Consider the following 13,638-nt stretch of genomic DNA (forward strand, 5'->3'; position numbering starts at 1 on the left):
CGCTTGTTATTTTATTTCTATAAGTTTTAATTCGAAATTCGAATTCGTACATCGATACATGCCTATATCGACCTAAGTCCCTGCCGTGAGTCATGAAGAATGAATGACACAGCAGAAGGACAGGTCGGTGCTTAAATTTAGATGCATGAATTCATCCAAAAATAGCTTAATGCATGTTGCAAAGTTGTAAAGTCCTTGCAGTTAGACTTTACTTTGGCGTCTAAGCTTTTTGCAAAGGGTTAGGTGAAGTTCTTGGGAATATCTGTTTAGACCACTAGCCGTTATATGAGCGATCGGTCAATATAGTGATACTGGTAAGAAAAGAGTTGCTTATTTTAAGTTTCCAACACAAAATATAAGTCGAGACGACGATCAAAGAGAGAACGTGAGCGTGTGAGAATAGACCAGGGCCCGGTACTCACATGTAATGCGTGTAACCGAACGGCTGTCGAAGTGCTTTTCTTCTTTCGACGCTTTGTTGAGATCACACTGGAGAAAATTGATCGCTGCTTTGTTTTTTCTGATTCTCTTGCATCAGATTATCTGCTGTAGTCAAAATTTTGTTAATTTTCGTTTTGCGCAATGTAAAGCAACATACGCACACAAGCAAGTGCCCTAAAATAGACGATCAAAGAGGGATGACGAACGAATGAGAGATGACGACGAGAGAGTTGGATGCAAGGTCACGTCGAGTACCATAGACGGGTGCTATTAGTTGAGTGGCAAAGTCGGAGACTAAAAGTCGGGCGCGAAAAGTCGAAGCGTCATAGAAATTGTTAGATTGTCATTTAACATCTTGTAATCTCTATTTAGTCGTATTTTCAAGTAATCCCACAACTTGTAAATAAAACCCCACATGTACACTTGTTCAGCATGACGAGACGAATTGATATTCCCGTGTTCGTTCGTCTTTTTATAGTCTATATAGGGTACAGAGCTGTAATTTTGCACGCAGGCTTCTAAATATTGCACTGGTTGTACAATTTAGATTCATCCGGCACGGATCAAGGTTATGAGACTGACATTTTTCGACTCGAACCACGAAATAGTCTTTCCAGTGGAGAAACAGTCTTTTCCAAAACCACTTAGTACTATTGCGCGTTAATTAGAATTGAGAGTCAAAAATTGCAGCTCGCATATACCATAACTGAAGGAGGTATAATTATACTCATCAGGGCCCGTAAACTTCAATTTTTTTTCATCAGAGGTGTTTTTTTATACCATGCAGGAGGTGAAATAATATATTAATGTCGCCAAAATGTATATAACAATCAGAAGGAAGCTTCTAAGACCCAATAAAGTTTATATATTCTTGATCAGGATCAAAAGCCGAGTCGATCTAGCCATGTCCGTCTGTCCATCCGTCCGTCCGTCCGTCCGTTTGTATGAACACGCAGATCTCGGAGGCTATAAGAGATAGAGCCAAAAAATTTGTTATGTAGACTCGTTTAGTATGTAAATGTATAAAGTTATTTTGGCCACGCCCCCAGATTTTACTTAATACTGTTTTTCTTATAAACTATAATAGCTAGAGACATCAACTTGGGTATATATTCTCGTTTAGTTAGCGCACAGAAACTAATTATTCAAATGTTTTGCCACGCCTCCTTCTTTTTCTTCATTTCGTAAATAAATCTTCGTACCAATATTAACTTAATATACGCGCAGATATTGGCTGTTTAAAAATGTTTAAAAAAAAAACATTTTTCCCCGAAAACTGGCTTAGTAAGCGTGCAGATTAGAAATATTTAAATATTTTCCCAAGCGGACTAGAGACATGCAAAACATACGTATTAATGTATTTTGTTAAGCGCTCCAAAAGGGCAGAATTGGCCGTAGGGTGGTGGCGGCGCTACAGTACAGGTAGCATATATATATTCTTGATCAGCATGAGAAGCTGAGTCGATATAGCAATGTCCTTCTGTCCGTCCGTTCGTCGGTGCGGATGCGTTTTACTCAGTATCTTAAGGGCTATTGGGATGAAACTTGTTATTTGAGCTACTAATAACCCGGGTAAGATAAAGAATGAAAATTTTCAGGACCGGACTACTACATCATATATTAGTAGAAGAAAAATAGTTGAAGAGAATAGTTGGGGTATGGCTATGAAATTTACTAGTATGATAGTGTTCACGCCACCGGGTGAACAGCAGTGAGCGGCGAAGAGCAGTGAGCGGTGAGGAGTGAGGAGGGTTTTTTGATCCTCGGCGTCTACGGTCACACCAGGAGGAGTGACTTGATTTTTTCCAATGGGCACCGCCATCACTAAGAATCGAGCCTTTCACCCGAACACCCGTTCTCTTGCATTTTTTTACGATTTGTTAATCACTTTCAACCCGAACCATTTCCGTGTGTGCCGGTTTACCTGTGAATATTATATAAATAATAAAACCTACATTTAGTTAACCGAAGTTTCTCGTGCGTTTTAATTCACCACTCGCTCACCACAAACTGAAGAAATTGGCACCCGCCAACTCCTTGTATTTCATTTGGATCCTTCCGCCCCCCACGAACATTGGTCCTTCGAGCCGGATATCCTTCCGCTCCTCCAGCTTGCATCGGCGGAATTCCTGATAAGTACAAAATTTCATTATTCATTTCATTTACATACTACTAAAAGTGTGAGGTTTTCCCGCTTCTCCATAGCGACCTACACACTTTTACATATTGTATGTACATACCTGACCTGTTCCAAGGTTTCATGGTAGTTCCTAATCCTTAGCGTGATTGTCCAACGTTCTCATTTTACATTCCACGATTATCCATTTTCATTTATGTTTTTTTTTTCCTCGCACTTGTCCAAATCCACCTTTTTTACATATGCATTCACATGTACATGTAATTTCCACAGCTGTTTGCCAAATCCGCGTAAAAGTTTAAAAAACAAAAAAAAAAAAATTATTAAAGTGTTATAAAAAATAGGGAAAAATAAAAATCAAAGTGTTCACCGCGTTTTCTTATGTGTTGGAATAATAATCTTTAATGCCAAACTTATTTCCACACGCGCGTATCTACGTACATACATACATCGTCACCTGTTGATGTACGCGCATATGTACATACATATCCATATACATACAATCCCTTCGCACATTTACCACGACACAAAAGGCAAAAAAAATATTTTTTTTTTTTAAATAGCACTTCACGTATGCACCGCGATTTCTTGCGCGTTCGAATTAGGTGCGAAATTAATTTCCTCACGCGCGTCTTTGGATACCGGTGCACTTGCTTACATACGTACATACATACATATGTATATGCTTACATAGTCATACATTGCACATACATATGTACATATCCACAACGCATAATACATTTCGGTGTCGCGCATTGATTTAACACAACCCCACATCCAATTAAATTACAATTACTTACGTTTTTTTTGTTGTTGTGAACAACGCGTGTGCATACATATCTATACTCACCTGTGTACTTATGCATGTACGTACACACATAGATCAAAGCATCTGTCCATATGCATTGATCGGTTGTTTTATTTGCGCACAACACTCGCTTGTTTTTCCGCACAACACTTGTTCTTGGTTTTTCCGCACAACCACAAAAAAAAAATTATTCACATACATAATTAAACAACAAAATCAAAAACCAAATATATAAACAGCGGCCGACAGCTGTTTTCGGAGTAGTGGTGACACGTGAGTCGAGTCGTGATATCGATAGGCGGCTCAAGCGCGCCAAATTTAAATCACATTATTTCCGATTCTCTTTTTTCGCCTAATTATATATCCGCCCATATTTATAAAACAATACATATATATTTTTCCAGCATTATCGTGCCCACATTTATATATCCGTCCATATTTATAAATCATTTATATAATTTTTCCGGCCAACTTTTTGCGCTCACATATATATATCCGTCCATATTTATAAATTATATATATAATTTTTTCGGCCAGTATTTTGCGCTCATATATATATCCGCCCATATTTATAAATAAATACATATATATTTTTTCCAGCACTATCGGGCCCATATTTATATATCCGTCCATATTTATAAATTATATATATAATTTTTTCGGCCAGTATTTTGCGCTCATATATATATCCGCCCATATTTATAAATAAACACATATAAATTTTTTCCAGCACTATCGGGCCCATATTTATATATCCGTTCATATTTAAAAACTATATATATATTTTTTCCGGCCAGTATTTTGCGCTCAATATATATCCGCCCATATTTATAAATAAACACATATAAATTTTTTCCAGCACTATCGGGCCCATATTTATATATCCGTTCAGCTTTAAAAACTATATATATATTTTTTCCGGCCAGCCTTTTGCGCTCATATATATATCCGCCCATATTTCTAAATAAATACATATATATATATTTTTTCCAGCACTATCGGGCCCATATTTATATCTCCGTCCATATTTATAAATTATATATACAATTTTTTCCGGCCATTATTCTGCGCACACATATATATCCAGATCCAGATTTATATAAAAACGTATTTTCCTTTTATCCTATACATCTTTGTTTATATATTTCATCCGTGTTTTGTTTTATACGTACTCCCATCGGTAATTTTCAATCCGCATTCGTGCGTTCGTATATTATTCCGCATCTATCCCCATTAAAGAGGCTTCGTTTCCGAGCCACACGCGAGAAAATTCTCCCGCAATCCTGCGGTGCACAGTGAGGAAGTTCTTGCGTCCCCATACAGTCCACTTCTCACTTCCAAAACAAAAAAAAGGGACGCGCACAAACGCGGTGTTCGTCGGTAAGCTCGTCCCCTGAGTATGTCCACGGAGCCGTCCAAGACTGCGCCGAAGTCCAACAGTCTTTCGTCTCCCTCTGCAACTCCGGAGAAGGTTCGGCCTCCGACAACTCCGGTGACCGTGAAGCGTACGGATATTTCGCGCAAGTTCTCGTCAGTTCGCAGCCGCAGCGAATCCCCAAGGTCCCGTCCGTCTTCGTCCAGCTTACCTGAGGGTCGCAGATTCTCGGTTAAAGACTCGAGGGAACACCAAGGTCGTTCCAAGCTTTCAACTCAGACCCAGATTCCGCACGTTGTTGTGACGCACTGTTCTGACGCTCCCGTCACCCGATCCGTATCACAACAGCGTAGAGAACACTCCAGAATGTCCCTTTCCGATTTCGTTATAGCGTGCGACGCATTGACTCTGTTTGAAGCTCGCGAGAGTGAAGCTCTAACTTCTGAAGTGCCCTTGTTTTCCATTAAAATGCACTTAGAGCAGCTCAAATCCCTTTGGTCAACTGTCGAGATGGAATACTCCCGTTGTCACAAGGCCTTGACAATCCAAGCCGACGAGGAAAGCTTGGCAAACATAAGCCACATCAAGGCGAAGCACGAATCCGCTTACGCGGCATATGTGCGATGCGGGACGTTGTTCGGAGAACGCATCGAACAGCTCTCGGTACAGATGACGACTCTTAGGCGTCAGCCAACCGCTCCGTCGGGGCCACCGGGGCATAGAGTTCCTCCGTGTGAGGTAGAGACATTTGATGGCGACAGCCTAGCATGGCCCACATTCCGCGATTTGTTCGCCGCCATTTATATCGCCAATCCGTATTTGTCACAAGTGGAGAAGCTCTATCACTTGAACGCCAAGACGCGAGGGGAAGCGAGAACCATCGTGGCTAAGTCCCCCCTGACGAATGAGGGTTTCCAGGCCGCGTGGGAGAACCTCACCGCACGGTACGAAAACAGCCGTCTGCTGGTCATGACTCAAGCCAGACAACTCCTTCAGATTCCCGCGGTGGCACAAGAGTCGGGCAAATCCTTGCGAGAGCTGCAGACCGCGTTTCAAGGGTGTCTTACCGCACTTGAGCGTTCGGGTGTTAGTACTGAGAATTGGGATGTCCTACTTATCGCCATCTGCACTAGTAAATTGCCGAAGGCCACAATCCTCCTGTGGGAGCAATCAGTGCCCAATAAGACTGTCGTCTCAACGTGGTCCGATTTGAACCAATTTCTTACCGATCGGTATCGGGTCCTGGATGCCACCGACGAACATAAGTCGGCCCCAAGTGTCCAAGCCATCCCCATTGGCCCCCGCAAATCCTCTGCAACGATGAAAGTCCAAGCGTTTCCAGCGAAAGCTCAGCTCAAATCGGCGTCTTGCAAGCTGTGCCATCGGGAAAATCACCCAATACGGCTCTGCCCTAGTTTCCTTGATATGCCTGTTCAGAGGCGGCTGGAAACCATTAGACAGCAGGGACTTTGTCTGAACTGTTTTGCCCGCGGTCATCAAGTGAAGGGCTGCTCCAGTGCGCATAATTGCCATACCTGCAAGGAACGTCATCATACGCTGTTGCATCCTAGTGATGTGTCCGTGCCCTCGCCATCCGCTGCGCAAGTCCCACCATCCAGCGTCACAGAGCGCCCGTCCGCGAGCGACCAGCTCACAAATGCTCAAAGTTATTTTGCATCTACCCCAGGCAGAGGCCTTTTAGGCACTGCGATTGTCACTCTGCACCATCGTGGTGTGGATCATCATATTCGGGCGTTGATCGACTCGGGAGCCGATTCAACTTTTCTCTCCGAACGCGTCTTCAGCATGGTCCAGCCCCCTTCTACCCAGTAGACGCCGCGGTTACTGGCATGGGCCAGAGTGATGGAGGCTGCGCCGACAAGGTGTGTCTGCTAATGCTGTCTCCCCCGTGTGACAGATTGAACAAGATTGAGGTCTCCGCCCTGGTCGTATCCAAATTGTCAGGGGCCATTCCAACAGCTCCATTCCTTAATACGGTTCCGACGCAGTGCCTCGATCGCCCCCTGGCTGACCCGTACTACAACAAGCCCGCGCCTATTGACATGATCATCGGTGTAGACCTGTTTCCCCACATCCTCGGAGAACGGATCAAAAAGGATATTGGTGATTTTGTCGGGCTAGAAACCATCTTTGGATGGGTTCTGTGTGGGGCTATCACTCCTGACCCCCCGGTGTCTAGATCCGTTTTCGCGGCACAGACGCGAGTTAGTCCCGAAGCAAAGCTTGATGTACTCCTCACCAAGTTTTGGGAGGTGGAAGACCTTCCCGCAAAGCCGGAAAAGGAGGATGACGCATTCTGCGAGCGGAACTTCCAGGAGACCACCCAAAGGGGAAAGGACGGCCGATATGTTGTGTCCCTACCGTTCAAAGGTCCGAATAGCGTTGACTTGGGCCACTCAAGACCGATCGCGCTGGCTCAATTCCTGCGGAATGAGGCACGCCTTCTCAAGGATCCGGTTCTAAAAACGCAGTACGATGCCATTATTCAAGAATATGAGGAATTGGGTCATATGATTCGGGTGACGCCGCCTCAAGATGGGAAAAACTTCTATCTCCCCCATCATGCGGTGTTTAAGCCCGATAGCACCACCACTAAGGTACGCGTGGTATTTAACGCGTCGAGCCCCTCCACACAAGGCGTCAGCCTCAACGATGTCTTGCACACCGGTCCTACTCTTCAGGCCGACCTCACGCTTCAGGTACTGAAATGGCGGTTCTTTCAATTCGTTTTCAATGCCGACATAACGCAGATGTATCGACAAATCCGAGTCGATCCCAGGCATACCCCCTTTCAGCGGATCCTCTACCGAGACCGCTGCGGCAATATTCAGGATTACGAGTTACAAACTGTCACGTTTGGGGTTAACTGCGCGCCATTCTTGGCGATCCGAGTCCTTTTTACAACTGGCACAAGACGTGCAAACGATGTATCCTCAGGCGAGCGAAATCCTTCGGAACTACATGTATGTTGATGATGTCCTTGCCGGCGCTCACACTGAAGCCGACGCTCGTCTCGCCATACGAGAGCTTCAAGCGGTCCTCCAATCTGCGGGATTCCCGCTTCGGAAGTGGACTTCCAATAAGAAGGAAGTACTTCAAGCCATTCCGAGAGAGCACCTGCTGCGAGAGGACTTTCTCGAGCTGGAAGACGCGAGCACCGCAAAAACCTTGGGTATTCGATGGCAAGCTGCTGAGGACGTCTTCTTCTTCACCACAGCGGACCCCCCCTTGAAGGAGTCGATCTCCAAGAGGCAGGTTCTGTCTCATATCGCTAAGCTCTTCGACCCCGCTGGGTGGCTAGCCCCATTTGTCATCCGAGCGAAGATATTCATGCAGCAAATCTGGCTTACCGAACTGGGCTGGGATGATGCTCTGCCGCCTCTCCTGCTGCAGCAATGGCATGAATTCCTGCAGGATTACCCAGGCCTCAGTCGACTCCGCATTCCCCGTTGGCTAAACACCAGCGATAAGCTCTCGTGGGAGCTTCATGGCTTCTGTGACGCGTCACAGAAAGCGTATGGAGCGGCCCTATATGTGCGGGTTCGGTACGGCAATCAAGTAGACGTCCATTTATTAACGGCTAAGACCCGTGTAGCTCCAGTCAAAACAGTCTCGCTGCCTCGGCTAGAGTTGTGCGGAGCGGTTCTGCTAGCCGATCTCTGGGCGTCGATCGTTCCTGAACTTCCAATCCGACCTGCAACCTCCCAGTTTTGGACCGACTCTACCATCGTGTTGGCTTGGCTCAATAAACCTCCGTGCAGTTGGTCCACCTTCGTGGCCAATCGCGTATCCAGGATCTCCGAAAGCACTAGTGGCCAAAGCTGGTCACATGTGCGCTCCGAGGACAACCCCGCGGATCTGGCGAGCCGTGGAGTCTCCGCGGCCGAGCTATCGGCCAGCAGCCTCTGGTGGCATGGGCCGGACTGGCTCCAGAGAGCCCCCGAGTATTGGCCAACTCCCCATAACGAACTCCCAGACACCCAGCTGGAGCAACGGGTCCAGTGCCACACCACCGCGACCACGCTACTCGAGGACGTCAGCGAACGGTTCTCGAATTATGGTAGGGCTCTACGAGTCATCGCGTACATCCTACGCTTCGCCACCAAGAGGATTTCGACGCCTTCCACGGTTCGCCTCACCAATGACGAACTTCTTTCCGCCGAGCGCGCCTTGATTCGGACCTCTCAGCGGCGGGAATACCTCGCGGAGATACGGGCCCTGGGCGAAGGGCGACCCCTGCCATCATCCAGCACTCTACTCAATCTGAACCCATTTCTCGACCAGCATGGGTTACTCCGCTCCTGCGGACGACTCCGGGCCGCTGAGTCCCTCCGATATGATGAACGTCACCCTATTCTCCTCCCATATAGTACTCATTTCACTCGCCTGCTTGTCGCATTCGCCCACCGCATCACGTTGCATGGCGGCAATCAACTGATGGTGCGGTATTTGCGCACCAAATTCTGGATCCCACGGATAAAGAACATGGTAAAGTCCCACATCAAGGGGTGCAAGGTCTGCATCGTTCATCGTCGACGACTACAGACCCAGATGATGGGTGATCTCCCTCGAGAACGCATCACGTATTCCAGGCCCTTCACCCACACGGGCATTGATTTCGCAGGGCCGTTCGAGATCAAAAATTACACCGGGCGTGCGTGTCTCATAACTAAGGGTTATGTCTGCGTCTTTGTGTGTTTCAGCACGAAGGCAATCCATCTCGAGGCTACCTCCGACCTCACCACTGAAAGATTTCTGGCAGCCTTCTCTCGGTTTGTCGCACGGAGACAATGTCCACAGCGCATTTACTCCGACAACGGCAAAACCTTCGTAGGGGCCTCAAAGGCGCTCGAAAAAGATTTCCTGAACGCCACCAAGCTTGAAATAATGAAGGCATTCCCCCAGCACATCCTATCCTGGCAGTTCATTCCGCCAAGCGCGCCCCACATGGGAGGACTGTGGGAAGCAGGGGTCAAAAGTTTTAAGACCCTGTTTTACAAGTCCTCGTCCACTGTCAAATACACCTTCGAGGAACTTTCCACTCTCCTGTGTAGGATCGAAGCGTGCCTAAACTCCAGGCCAATCTCTCCCATGAGTGAGGACCCAGAGGATCTACTGGCCCTAAGCCCGGGACATTTCCTGATTGGAGGACCACTCTTAGCCATTGCGGAACCGGAAATTCTGGTCGAGCCTATGTCGCTGATCAACCGATGGCAGCGACTAAAGGCAATCCAGCAGGCTTTCTGCCGCCGCTGGAAGAGTGAGTACCTCAAGGAGCTTCACAAACGGAACAAGTGGAAATCACCGACTCGCAGCATCCAGACCGGCGACCTCGTGATCGTGTCCGAAGATCATCTCCCCTCCAACGAGTGGCGCTTAGGGCGAATTGAGCGCACTCTGCCCGGGGCTGACGGCCTCGTCCGAGTGGCTGATGTCACCACCGCGCGTGGGTCTATCCGAAGACCCGTAGCGAAGCTCATTCTGTTGCAAGACAGCAGGAGTCCTGAGTCTAAAACCTTATCGTGACTCCTAATCCCTCTATGTTTCCTCCGAATGTCCTCGTCTCCGTGCATGTTTCTCGTTCCCGTGCATAGACTAATCCACTCCCCCATACGTAATTTCTTTCGTTACAGTTCATTCAGCTCGCCCTTTCATAGCGACATGGCCCCCACGCGTCTGCCGCACCACCGCAGCAAACGAGCTCCACAGGGCACGAACGTGTACCGATGCCGGGTCTGTCGGGGGGGTTCATGCACTCCGGCAGTGTCAGCGCTTCCTAAACCTCCGAGGGGAAAAGCGGCTTCGGGCGGTGCTCATCAATAAATATTGTCCCAATTGCTTGGCCCACGAGCATTCATCCGACGCGTGTCGGACTCGCCATGGTTGCCGACGATGCGGGCAAAGGCACCATACCCTGCTCCACATGGCCGACCAACCGCCGAGACGACGTGCCTCCGCCCGGCGTCGCAGCCGATCACCCCCCTCCAGTCGTGCTGCACCCCCGCTACAACCCCGTTCCCGATCATCGTCCGACCGCTCCGCTTCCCCAGAAGGCGCACCCGAGATTTCGTTATCCTCCCTGCTCCACGCCAGGACGACGACTGTCCTGCCCACCGCAGTCCTACGGTTGGGCAATGGCTCGAAATCCTTCGAGACCCGCGTCCTTCTTGATGCGTGTGCGGCTGAGAGCCGCATCAATCTCTCCTTTGCCCGGTCCCTGGGGTTAGCTGTGACCACGGTCGGGGTCGACCAAGCCTGTACGGCCGTCCTCGAGTCGAGGTCCGACAAGACGTTCCGACGGAACGTTATATTCCGGGTCGAAGAGGACTTGCTCATCCGCACTCCCATCCGGGAAGTGGCGGCGCCGGTCCGAGAGAAGTTCGCAACCCTGATCCTGGCCGACCCCTACTTCTATCGGCCGGCGTCGGTATCCGTGGTGCTCGGGGCAGACCTCTATCCTGAGGTCATCCAACCAGGCTGTGTGCCCGGTCATAGCGGTACTCCCGCAGCCCAGAGCACCGTGTTCGGATGGGTCGTCTCCGGCTCCTGTGGGATCTAGGCGCTCCAGGACGTTGCCGTCCCCCATCCTTTATATGTCCAGGGTGACAATTGCAACATGTTGCAAGGGGGGCGGTATGTTCACGCCACCGGGTGAACAGCAGTGAGCGGCGAAGAGCAGTGAGCGGTGAGGAGTGAGGAGGGTTTTTTGATCCTCGGCGTCTACGGTCACACCAGGAGGAGTGACTTGATTTTTTCCAATGGGCACCGCCATCACTAAGAATCGAGCCTTTCACCCGAACACCCGTTCTCTTGCATTTTTTACGATTTGTTAATCACTTTCAACCCGAACCATTTCCGTGTGTGCCGGTTTACCTGTGAATATTATATAAATAATAAAACCTACATTTAGTTAACCGAAGTTTCTCGTGCGTTTTAATTCACCACTCGCTCACCACAAACTGAAGAAATTGGCACCCGCCAACTCCTTGTATTTCATTTGGATCCTTCCGCCCCCCACGAACAGATAGGTTATTATATAAAACATCAGATCCTGAAATTTTAATTGGATCGCTAAAAAGAGAGCACACGTTACAGACAATATAATTCTGACTTTTTTTGCTTTCTACTAAGTACCATGGGACGCATACGAAAAAAATGTTGTATGTATTTTAGTGCTATAAATTCCGTGCAGAAAGAAGCATTTCTTATTATGACATACAATCGCACAAATAATATGTAATTCCATTTGTTTGGTAAGAAGGTAAAAACAAATTTGCACATATGATATTTACCATAAATTTACTAAATAATTTTTCATTGCAGTTGGTCTATGCGTCCCCTTGTACTTAGTAGAAAGCAATGTTTAGTAGTTCACTAAGCAAGCCAGAATATTTCAAAACTAAACGTATGTCGAGTTCCCAGCCGAATTATTTATTCAATCATCATTGCTCAAACAGCAAACAACAGTAAAAAATCAAATAACTATTTAAATAAGTATCTACATAAATATTCAGTAAGTTTTGCAGCGATCACTAAGGACTAAACAGGGAAAAGAGTATTAACAATAACTTTATTCTGTTTAGCAATGTCAGACGCAAAAACAACACTAGCAACAACAACCGACTCTGCCGCCGCAACGACTACAAAAAAGTCTGGAGCAATGGGTATCCAATCAAGTGCCTGGCTGACTGCTGCTGCTGTTGCCATCTATACTGCTAGAGTTTTGTGGGTGAAGCTTAGGAAGAGTAATTCTACTAGAGATAAGGAAGGTGACAATGAGAACGAAATGGGCAACGAAGTGGATGCCGATGAAGGTTTCGCCAACTGGAAGCAGGATGACTTTATCCCTGTGGGATCCCAATCGAATGGGTTGATGACCACCCACAAATAAAGTGTTCAAAATGTTAATTTTGTTCAAAGGTAAGAACTTGTCTATTCGAAATGTACTGAGCATTGATCGATCATTTACAGGTGCTTCACTTATTTTGGAAACATAAATTTGAAGTCGACTTTTCATAAGCATTACACATACAGTACACATTTAATACACCTACACATACACATACAAATTATTCTTGCGTTGTTGGTCAAGCGGTGTTATAAGGCTCGTTAGTTCTGTGGGGGATCATCGAGTACTTATTCACATTTGTTATTCTGTTAAAGCAAATCCAAAAAGTTTCGAATAAATACAAATTTGTTGTAAATTACTCACTCAAAAACGCTTGCTATTTTATTTCTATAAGTTTTAATTCGAAATTCGAATTCGTACATCGATACATGCCTATATCGACCTAAGTCCCTGCCGTGAGTCATGAAGAATGAATGACACAGCAGAAGGACAGGTCGGTGCTCAAATTTAGATGCATGAATTCATCCAAAAATAGCTTAATGCATGTTGTAAAACATAAGGTCCTTGCAGTTAGACTTTACTTTGGCGTCTAAGCTTTTTGCAAAGGGTTAGGTGGAGTTCTTGGGAATATCTGTTTAGACCACTAGCCGTTATATGAGCGATCGGTCAATATAATGATACTGGTGAGAAAAGAGTTGCTTATTTTAAGTTTACAATATAAAATTTCAGTCGTTGACCAAGACGGATATAAATTATGGGCAAGCCGAGTTCATATACCTATGTTCGTTCGTCCGGCCAACTGGATCAGGGCAAGTCCATTTTAGACTGTAATAGCAATAGAGATCTACGTTAATATTGCGCGAATTGTGATTAAGATTAAACGCCGTGTTCTTCTAAAGCGGTTGCAAAAATAATTTAACTGTACTTATGTTTCGAACAACTAATGTCAGCAATGCCGGCTGCGGAAGAACATTTGCAATTTGAAACTAGTCCGGAATATGACAACG

The 13,638-nt window shown here is 46.6% G+C and overlaps 2 long non-coding RNA genes across 4 annotated transcripts; one reads left to right on the plus strand and one right to left on the minus strand.

The window, feature by feature from the left end:
• Positions 1-2,032: 2,032 nt before the first annotated feature.
• Positions 2,033-3,105, minus strand: LOC137578357 (uncharacterized). Its single transcript, XR_011032603.1, has 3 exons — positions 2,682-3,105; positions 2,446-2,570; positions 2,033-2,365 (listed from the first exon to the last, which is right to left on the minus strand). It is a non-coding gene; the product is annotated as an uncharacterized lncRNA (long non-coding RNA).
• An 8,915-nt stretch (positions 3,106-12,020) lies between these two features.
• LOC137576899 (uncharacterized) lies at positions 12,021-13,001 on the plus strand. 3 transcript variants are annotated; one of them, XR_011032335.1, is made up of 4 exons: positions 12,021-12,035; positions 12,106-12,295; positions 12,366-12,702; positions 12,754-13,001. It is a non-coding gene; the product is annotated as an uncharacterized lncRNA (long non-coding RNA). The 3 variants fall into 3 exon arrangements; XR_011032334.1 differs by having other exon boundaries at positions 12,029-12,043; XR_011032336.1 differs by having other exon boundaries at positions 12,029-12,043; positions 12,788-13,001.
• Positions 13,002-13,638: the final 637 nt, after the last annotated feature.

This window comes from Drosophila tropicalis, unplaced genomic scaffold (genome assembly GCF_018151085.1).
Source record: "Drosophila tropicalis isolate 14030-0801.00 unplaced genomic scaffold, ASM1815108v1 contig_593, whole genome shotgun sequence".
NCBI lineage: Eukaryota > Metazoa > Arthropoda > Insecta > Diptera > Drosophilidae > Drosophila > Drosophila tropicalis.